The following is a 7,814-nucleotide window of genomic DNA, read 5'->3' as shown; positions in this document are numbered from 1 at the left end:
CCAGGGGATCTTCCTGACCCAGGGATTGAACCTACGTCTCTTGTATCTCCTGCACTGACAGGTGCATTCTTTACCACTAGCACCACCTGGGAAGCCCCCTTCATGGGCTGCATCTATAAAAATCTCCAAATGTGTTGGCAGAACTGAGCATGCCTATAAACATGGGTTTTTTCTTGATCTTGCTTTGCCTCTCTTGTACTTTTCCAAGAGGAAAAATGAACGTTCTCAAGTTCCAGCACAGAGGGATGGGCTGAGTCAGGGTTTAATCACCGTCTCCCCAGGGTGCATGTGCAGATTCCTCGTGGGGGCCCGGCTGTGAGTCAAGGGCAGCAGGGCCTCCACGGGGCGTCTGCTCCCCAGACCCCGGCCCCATGCCCCCCACCTGCCAGGGTTTCCACAGGAATGCGGAAGGGGGACTTCCGGTTTTTCTCTGAAAGGGGAAGCTTGGATCAATCATGAGTATTTTTGGTTGGTTTATTGTTTGTTCTTTCCCCAAAGCAGCTCTCTGCTGATGAGACACATTAGCAGAGTGGATACTCACCCTGGAAAATCCCCTGGGACCCTAGGCCTCCTGGAGTTCCACATTTTAATTAAAAGCTCCTTCATAAGTGTGCGGATTCAACATTTACCAGACATGCCATTGGCCTCTGGCAGCTGTTTGCTCCCCAAAGCGTGATGTTGTTGCTTTTAATATCCTAAATATTCTCTGTAATACTAAGACTGAGGTTTTGGATAGGAATCTCATAAAACGGGGTTTCCTGTGGTGGATCTGTTGTCCTGAAGTCTGTAATCTCTACTGTGGAAAAGCAAGGTGGCGCTGCCGCGGCCGCCCCATGAAAGCCGTCCACCCGTGATGATGACACCAAACATTTGCTTTTTGAAAGCCTCTGGATTCTACCTCATTCTGAGGCTGGTTCCACTTGCCTTCATGAGGGGGCTTCTGACAGCCCCTGGCCTTGAGAGTGCAGGTCTCTCGGTAGTGGATAGATCTCGTAGGCACTCTCCTGGAAGCGGTTCTATGTGGAGCCTCACTGATGGAAGGGGAGCTTGTGCACTGGGCTGGCTCCCTGCCCAGGGGCTGGGCCAGGCCAGGCCAACCTACCCCGTGGGCACAGAGTCTGGACCGATTCTTCATCTCCTACTGTGGAAAGTGATGGTGCTGGACTCACTGCTCCTTCAGGGCCCTTCACACCCAGTTCTTGTTCCCAGCCCCAGGCAGGGGTCTGCCCTCAGAGCCAACAGGCTGACAGGACACAGGCCAGGAACAGGACACCTTTCTCCTTTGCACACAGGTGAATCTGGAAAAGTCCAGAAACCAGCGTCCGCCCACCCCCAGGGCCAGGTTCATCCGCACGTGGACATGGTGGGGGGACTTGGCGCTGCCTGAAGGTCACTGAGAAGCCCCACGAGGAGAGACGGGGTTCCTGGACCAGCACCCCCCTGTCAGCCCCGCCTCCCCTCCCCTCCCAGCTGCCAAAAGACAAAAATCATAAAATCAAGCATATCTCTCATTGTAATGACAATTGTGGTTATCAACTTTTGCTCAAAATAAATAAGAATGTTCCTGAATTTACACAGTAACAGTGTCTTTTAAAACCAGTTCGGAAGTAGAAGGTTGCTAGATTATCTTGTTTAGCTACAGTCTAACTACACCAGAGACTCTGGGAGGAAGGGTGGATGTGTTAGGAAAACAATGAAATTCCCTAATTTCTATGTTCCGTTCACCGAGATTTTTGAATATGAGACTTCCTTAAAATGAAGTCTCATCAGGCAACAAAAACCAAATTTAACTGGTGTCACCAGGTGGGCATCTGTCTTCTGGTTATGAAAGCAGTCCTTCTGGTTACGAGAGTGTTTAAGACCAGCAGCGGGGCTCCTGTTAGCATCTGTCCTGCGTAAGTACTGATAATGGTGCAGGTTTGGGATTCCCATCTACTCGTCAACTTAAAATTTTTTTCCAGGTTATGGAAAGCACTCTGCCGTACCGCCAGAGGTTCCAGACGAGTCCCGTCAGCTGCAGTGTCATCAGAAAGTCGCTGGCAGCCAGAGCGGAGAGGGCCGTGCTCATATTGATCCACATAAGATTTTCCACATTTTGTGGGTCCTCCTCCAATGCCGGCGATGCCATGGCCAACTCCCGTCACGGAGGTAATGGTGGACAAGGCTCTCATGGGCTTGTCCCCTGGGCCCCCCTCGCTGACTCCAGGCCCCCTTCTAAGGAGCATGCTTGATCCTGTGGGGTGACAGTCTGGCTGGAGGCCAGACACTGGGCCGCACAGGCTCCGGGTCCCCGAGACGGGCCTCTCCACAGCCTCGCACCCTTCTCCTCACACCCTGGTCCCCGAGGTGCCGGCACGTAATGTCCCCGCTGACACTTGGCCCCAAAGGGAGGGCCTGGGTGGTGAGCAGGCTCGCCTTTGTTGACAGAGGGAGCCAACAATAGATTATTTACTTTGACCCATTTGGGAAATATGAATAACTCCTCCAACCACACCCCACAGCCTCTCCTCCATCAAAGCTGAGCGCAAATGCCCCGGCCGGCCTTTCCTCTCGCGTCTGAGATCCTGGTTGGGACCTTGGTCCCACTGCTCTGTGGGTGTGGCTTCCTCACCCGCTCACGCACTTGAAGTGCCTACTCAGGAAGGCCGGCGACACCTGGAGTTGGTACGAGCCGTGCCGCTCTGTGCCGCCAGACACCTGACTGCGGCCGCCCCCTCTGTTCTGCTGGCGGTGGTCTAATAAACTCAGAGTGGAACAGAGGACAGGCCAGGGCCTGGGGTCAGGGGTCAGGGGTCACAGGGCCTGTCCTGGTAGCAACCCTGATGGTCATTTGAGCAAGTGGCTTATCATCCCTGGACCCTCGCTCCTTGTTCATGAAACACGACACCTCAGGTCAGTGCGGGGGAGCCCCCAAACCCCGTGATGTATAGAAACCCTTGGCTCTCTCAGGGTTGACCCCCTTTCTGTCGCTGGACCAGACCTCGCGCCCCCACTTTTCTGGGACAGCAGGCGCTGAGAAGGCACTTATTCTAGACAGAGTCTGCCTGTGACTTTAGCACATTTTGGGAGAAAAACCTTCATGTCATTTGAAATATACTGGAGACTATTTAGGGTAGACTCAGGCCACCTGATGTGAAAAGCCAACTCTTTGGAAAAGACCCTGATGCTGGGAAAGACTGAAAGCAGGAAGAGAAGGGGACAACAGAGGATGAGAAAGTTGGATGGCATCACCGACTCGATGGATATGAGTTTGAGCAAGCCCTGGGAGATAGTGAAGGACAGGGAAGCCTGGTGTGCTGCAGTCCATGGGCTCACAAAGAGTTGGACGTGACTGAGCAACTGAATACTGACAGGCGTCCTAGAACCCAGGCTGCCATAGCCTGCGGCCAGCTCTCTGAACCTCTGTCTGAGCTGCAGAGTTGGTGAGGATGTGGGAGGCGTGCCCAGTGGCCCCGGAGCTCCTCTCAGGGTAATGGATGCTGGTTTCCTTTGAAACAAATAAACCCCCTGCAGATGGGCCCTCGGAGCTCATGTAAGTTCATTAACACACTCTTTCTCTCTTATTATTCGTAGATACAAGGCTAATTTGGACAGATGCATTCTTCTTTTAAAGTTGCGTGGTTAAAAGGATTTGGGAGCTGAGCTTAATTAAGAGAGAGCAGCTCTTAGCGTGCGACGGCTGCAGCCAGAAGGGAAAGATTAGATTATGGTGTCCGCTCGCTCCCGCCCACAGCTGCTCCTGGACCCCTGGAGGCTGAGCATTGACCCGAGTGACCCCCCTCTGGGCTCCGTGGGCCCGAGGGCCTGAGGCCAGTGTCCACCAGGCACCACCGGTAGGCCCCTCCCTTTGCTTGAGCCCACCTCACTGGTGACTCTTGGAGGGTCCCTGGGGCCTGGGTCTCCCGGCTGGGAAGGCTGGGGGGTGGGGAGCAGGGATGGGGGAGGCTTGCTTGCCTTCCTTGGGTCAGCCCTGGGGCCTGCTTATCTGAGCAGGAACTCCCTTGTAGGCGGGCATGCGGGGTGTCCCTGGGCTGAGGCCCTAGAGTGAGCAGGCCCCCACCCTCCACCCTGGACCTGCTGGGGCCTGGAGCGGCTCTCCCATCAGGGCTTCTGGGGAGAGGCCCTGAGGGAGCAGGCAGAGCCCGGGGGGGCCCTGTCCTCTGACATCTGGGTCCTGGTGGGGCCCCCGTCCCTCAGGGTGTGTTCAGTGGGTGGCCTCAGCACAGGTTGCAGCTCCTGTCCCCATGGGAAGTGAAGGCACATCTCCCCAGGGTCACCTACGTCCCTAGGTCACCTAGGACAGGCTCCCCACTCCGCAGGCTCTGAGTCCTGGGGGTCCTGGCGAGGGTGCCTGGGGCGGAGCACGAGATGACCAGTGACCCCACTTCAGTGACTAGGACACCTAAGGAGAACTTGTTTTTCTGTATTTTATGGTAGAAAAAAATAAATTACCTTTATGTTTCTAATGAAGACTACATGACTTTCTATAAAACGTATTACTAAGCCAAAAACTAAATTTAGGGAGAGAACAGACACATCTCCTGTGCAGAAGAATTCCAAAGAATTTCTGTGGATTCTCCCCATCCCATCTCAGGAGAGAGAGTGTTCCTCCCACCTGGTCACGGCTCCCAGAGACACCTGACAAACACCACAGGCAGGTGACCCAGGGAGCTTCACCTTTGATACAGTCTGACCAGAACTTGTCCCCAAACCCATCAGCCCAGCGTCATCACAAGGAAAACAACAGCCAGGTCCCAAGAGAGGGACATCGTACCAGACAGCTGGCCAACTCTCCCTGAGGCCAACGGGTCAATTGAAAATGGGACGTCTCAGAAATCGTCTTGGCCCACATGAGCCGAGGACATGTGAGGACTCAGCATCCTGCAGTGAGCTGGTCAGGACCCTGGGACCGAGCGAGGACATGAGGGGTCACTCCGTGACCCGAGTTAGGGGAAGGGTGGGGGTTTCTCACCATTCAGGGACCACCTTGGATTCCCTGAAGCACCTGGAGTGGCTGGGACCTTTTAGGGCTGGGCTGCCCATTCTCTTGGGGTCCTGGCTTCTGTACAGACCCAGGGCCAGGCTGGGATATAGACAATACAGGCTGCTGCAGACCAAGGACCAGAAGACCTTCCCCAGAGTGTGTTGGACCCCAGGCCTCACAGAGGAAGAGGGCTGTCCCACAGATGAGATTTAATTTGCTGTCATCTGATGGGGCAGCTCCTGGCCCAAAAGCCCACCTGTCACAGAGGCCCAGGGACCTTGCCCAGAAGTCAGTGGCCGTGACTGGTCCAGGTGGGACAAGCGTCCAGAGATGAGTGTGGCCTGTTGAGTCTTTATTCACGTTCTGTGTGTAACAAAACTGCTTCATTGCAGAGATGTTGATGGGTTTGACCACAGGACTTCCCACCCCCGAGGATGTTGGACAATGCACCCCTCGTGTGTGTCTTCCTGAGCTTTGTGGGCATCCAGCTGGGGTTTCACTTGCAGTTGGGGGTCATCCAGGTGCTGAGGAGACAAGCTCCTATCTGCTGGGACTCAGGGCTAAGGCTTCTTAAGGAAGACAGGCCTGGATGGGCGGACATCCCTGGGAGCGTGGACCTTCCTGACACAGGAATGGATCTGAGCAGGCAGTGTGGGCCATGGGTGTGTGCTACAGGGCTCGCCTCGAGGGAAGCTGTTTGATAATATGACAATTTGCTCCTGTGGGTTAGTTATGGCTTTATTCACACAAAGGTTTTCAATTCACACCATAAATCATCCACCGACATGCCACCTCCTGCATCCCATTTTGTTTACCTAAAGCCATTTCACGGAACCGACTTGGAGGTGAGGAATGTGTGCATGTTGCTGGGTGTTTAGAGGGAGATTAATAGATTATTAGCAACTCCTGTAATGAAAACATTACGCAGGCCTTGCAGTTGGCCATGTCCTGCTCATTTGCTGCCTGCTAATTGCTGTGGTACACAGGGTCTGTTGTGAGGTGAGGTGCCATCCATAACCCTGGCCACACTGATTAACGTGTAATTGCTTTAATGAAATTCTTATGGAATAAGGCACAGTTCAAACAAAACATTGGCTTTACAGGGGTTGATTTTCCTGGCCAATTATAGACATGACTATGGAATCTCTAGGTGTTCCTTCTGGTGAATTCACGGAGGGAACATTCCAGGAACTGTGCTGGTCTCACTCTGCTGATTTGAACCCTCCAGTCTGACCATAGAATCTGCTCAATGGTTAAAAAACAAAAACAAAAACAAATCCACAAAACTATGCAAATCCTACCCACTCTCTGGCATCCTTGGTAGGCAGGGGCGCTCCTGGGGGTCAGGGTGGAGAAGGGAGGCCTCTGAACCACGAGTTCCCAGGGCCATCTGCATCCTGACCCCTGGCCTAAAGAGGCCAGACGCTCTCCTCCCCACTTGCAGCTGTGGGTGTTGTGGCCGCTGGGGCCAGAGAGCAGCCGCCTTTCTCAGCAGCGTGGCTTTTAGAGCAAAGAAACGTGAACAAGAGAGCTGGGTCTGGGTTACAGCACAGACCTTTCACATCTGACAAAGCCCTCTTTTCTTCTCAGCTTCAAGCAGGCACTGGGCTCCTCTGGGACTCAGTCTCCCCATCTGTAAAAAGGGGCCACAACATGCTGTCCTGTGTGACTGTTGGCCTTGGCCGCTGACGGCCTGGGCAGTTGATTACCTTTGCCGGGGTCCCAGTTCTAAAAATCTGACTCTAATGGTCGGCAGATGAGTGGACTGCCCTCCTCTGGGGATCCCTGCCCTGCTCCTGCTGGTGGGTATGGACCACGTGTTCCCTGGCCACCCCTACGCTTGTAGCTCAATTCACAACCCTCCATCTGTCCCTGGGCAGCTGGAAGCCTGTGGACAGGGCCCACCTGGGTGGCCTTGGCTCTGCAAGAGGTAATGGTGGCATCCGAGGCAGGTTCTGGGGCTGGAGCAATGGCCGTGAGTGAGTTACCTGATGTTCCATAGGAAGAATGTCAAGTTCATGGGTGGCCATGTGGTTACTAGTGTTTAGTCCATCATGCTGTGGACATGTTGTCCATACATGTTTTCCCATCTTAGGAAGCCAGGCCTCGCTGGTCCTCACTGGACCCTGGATGCTGGCCTGAGGTGGGGCAGGGAGGCAGGGAGGGCCGGGTGCACAGTCCACTCACTGATGATGGAGCAGGACTCTTCCTGGGAGAACCCGGGATCACTGCCCTGGCCAATCTGCCCCTGGAAGCTTCACACCTGTGAACAAGGAGGCCCCCCTGCTCCATGAGAGGACATGGTGGGTGTGGGGTGCATTCCTGAGGGCTGTCCTCCCGGGCTCTGGACGTGGAGTACACACTGCACACAAGGCCCCCAGCCCTGTCCACCCTGACCTTGATGCCCTGGGATGCCACGTCCACGGGCTGTGCCGGACCCCAAACATCAATTCCGAAGGACACCTTGGGAGCAGGGCAGGCTCCGCACACATGGCACTGGGGCACTGGGGCCAGGACAGCAGGTGACGTGACCCCCCCACCCCCATCCCAGCCTGCTGTCCGCTGAGGGTCTGGGGCACCAATTCTGGCAGCCCGAGGCCGTGTTTCTTCGAGGACAAACTTGAGGCAAAGAAGGGGTGTCAAGGCCCCCACAAAGGTATATTGGGGTCTGTGGGCGGGACAGGCAGGTGAGTCTGGAGCTGGGAGCACTGGGTCCTGTCTGAACACAGCTTCTGGGGCCTCAGGTCTGAGTCTGGCCAGGGGTCTGCAGGCCTCACTGGCCCCCAGCGGCTGGCTTGGGGCCACCATTTGCACGAGCAGCTCTGTGAGA

General features: G+C 55.0%; 1 long non-coding RNA gene across 1 annotated transcript; it reads right to left on the bottom strand.

The window, feature by feature from the left end:
- Positions 1-5,706: 5,706 nt before the first annotated feature.
- On the bottom strand, positions 5,707-7,452 carry LOC139030457 (uncharacterized). Its single transcript, XR_011482829.1, has 2 exons — positions 7,423-7,452; positions 5,707-6,175 (listed from the first exon to the last, which is right to left on the bottom strand). It is a non-coding gene; the product is annotated as an uncharacterized lncRNA (long non-coding RNA).
- Between the last annotated feature and the right edge of the window lie 362 nt (positions 7,453-7,814).

Source organism: Odocoileus virginianus, chromosome 22, assembly GCF_023699985.2.
Source record: "Odocoileus virginianus isolate 20LAN1187 ecotype Illinois chromosome 22, Ovbor_1.2, whole genome shotgun sequence".
NCBI classification, from domain to species: Eukaryota; Metazoa; Chordata; class Mammalia; order Artiodactyla; family Cervidae; genus Odocoileus; species Odocoileus virginianus.
This window is presented reverse-complemented; position numbering and strand designations above follow the sequence as displayed.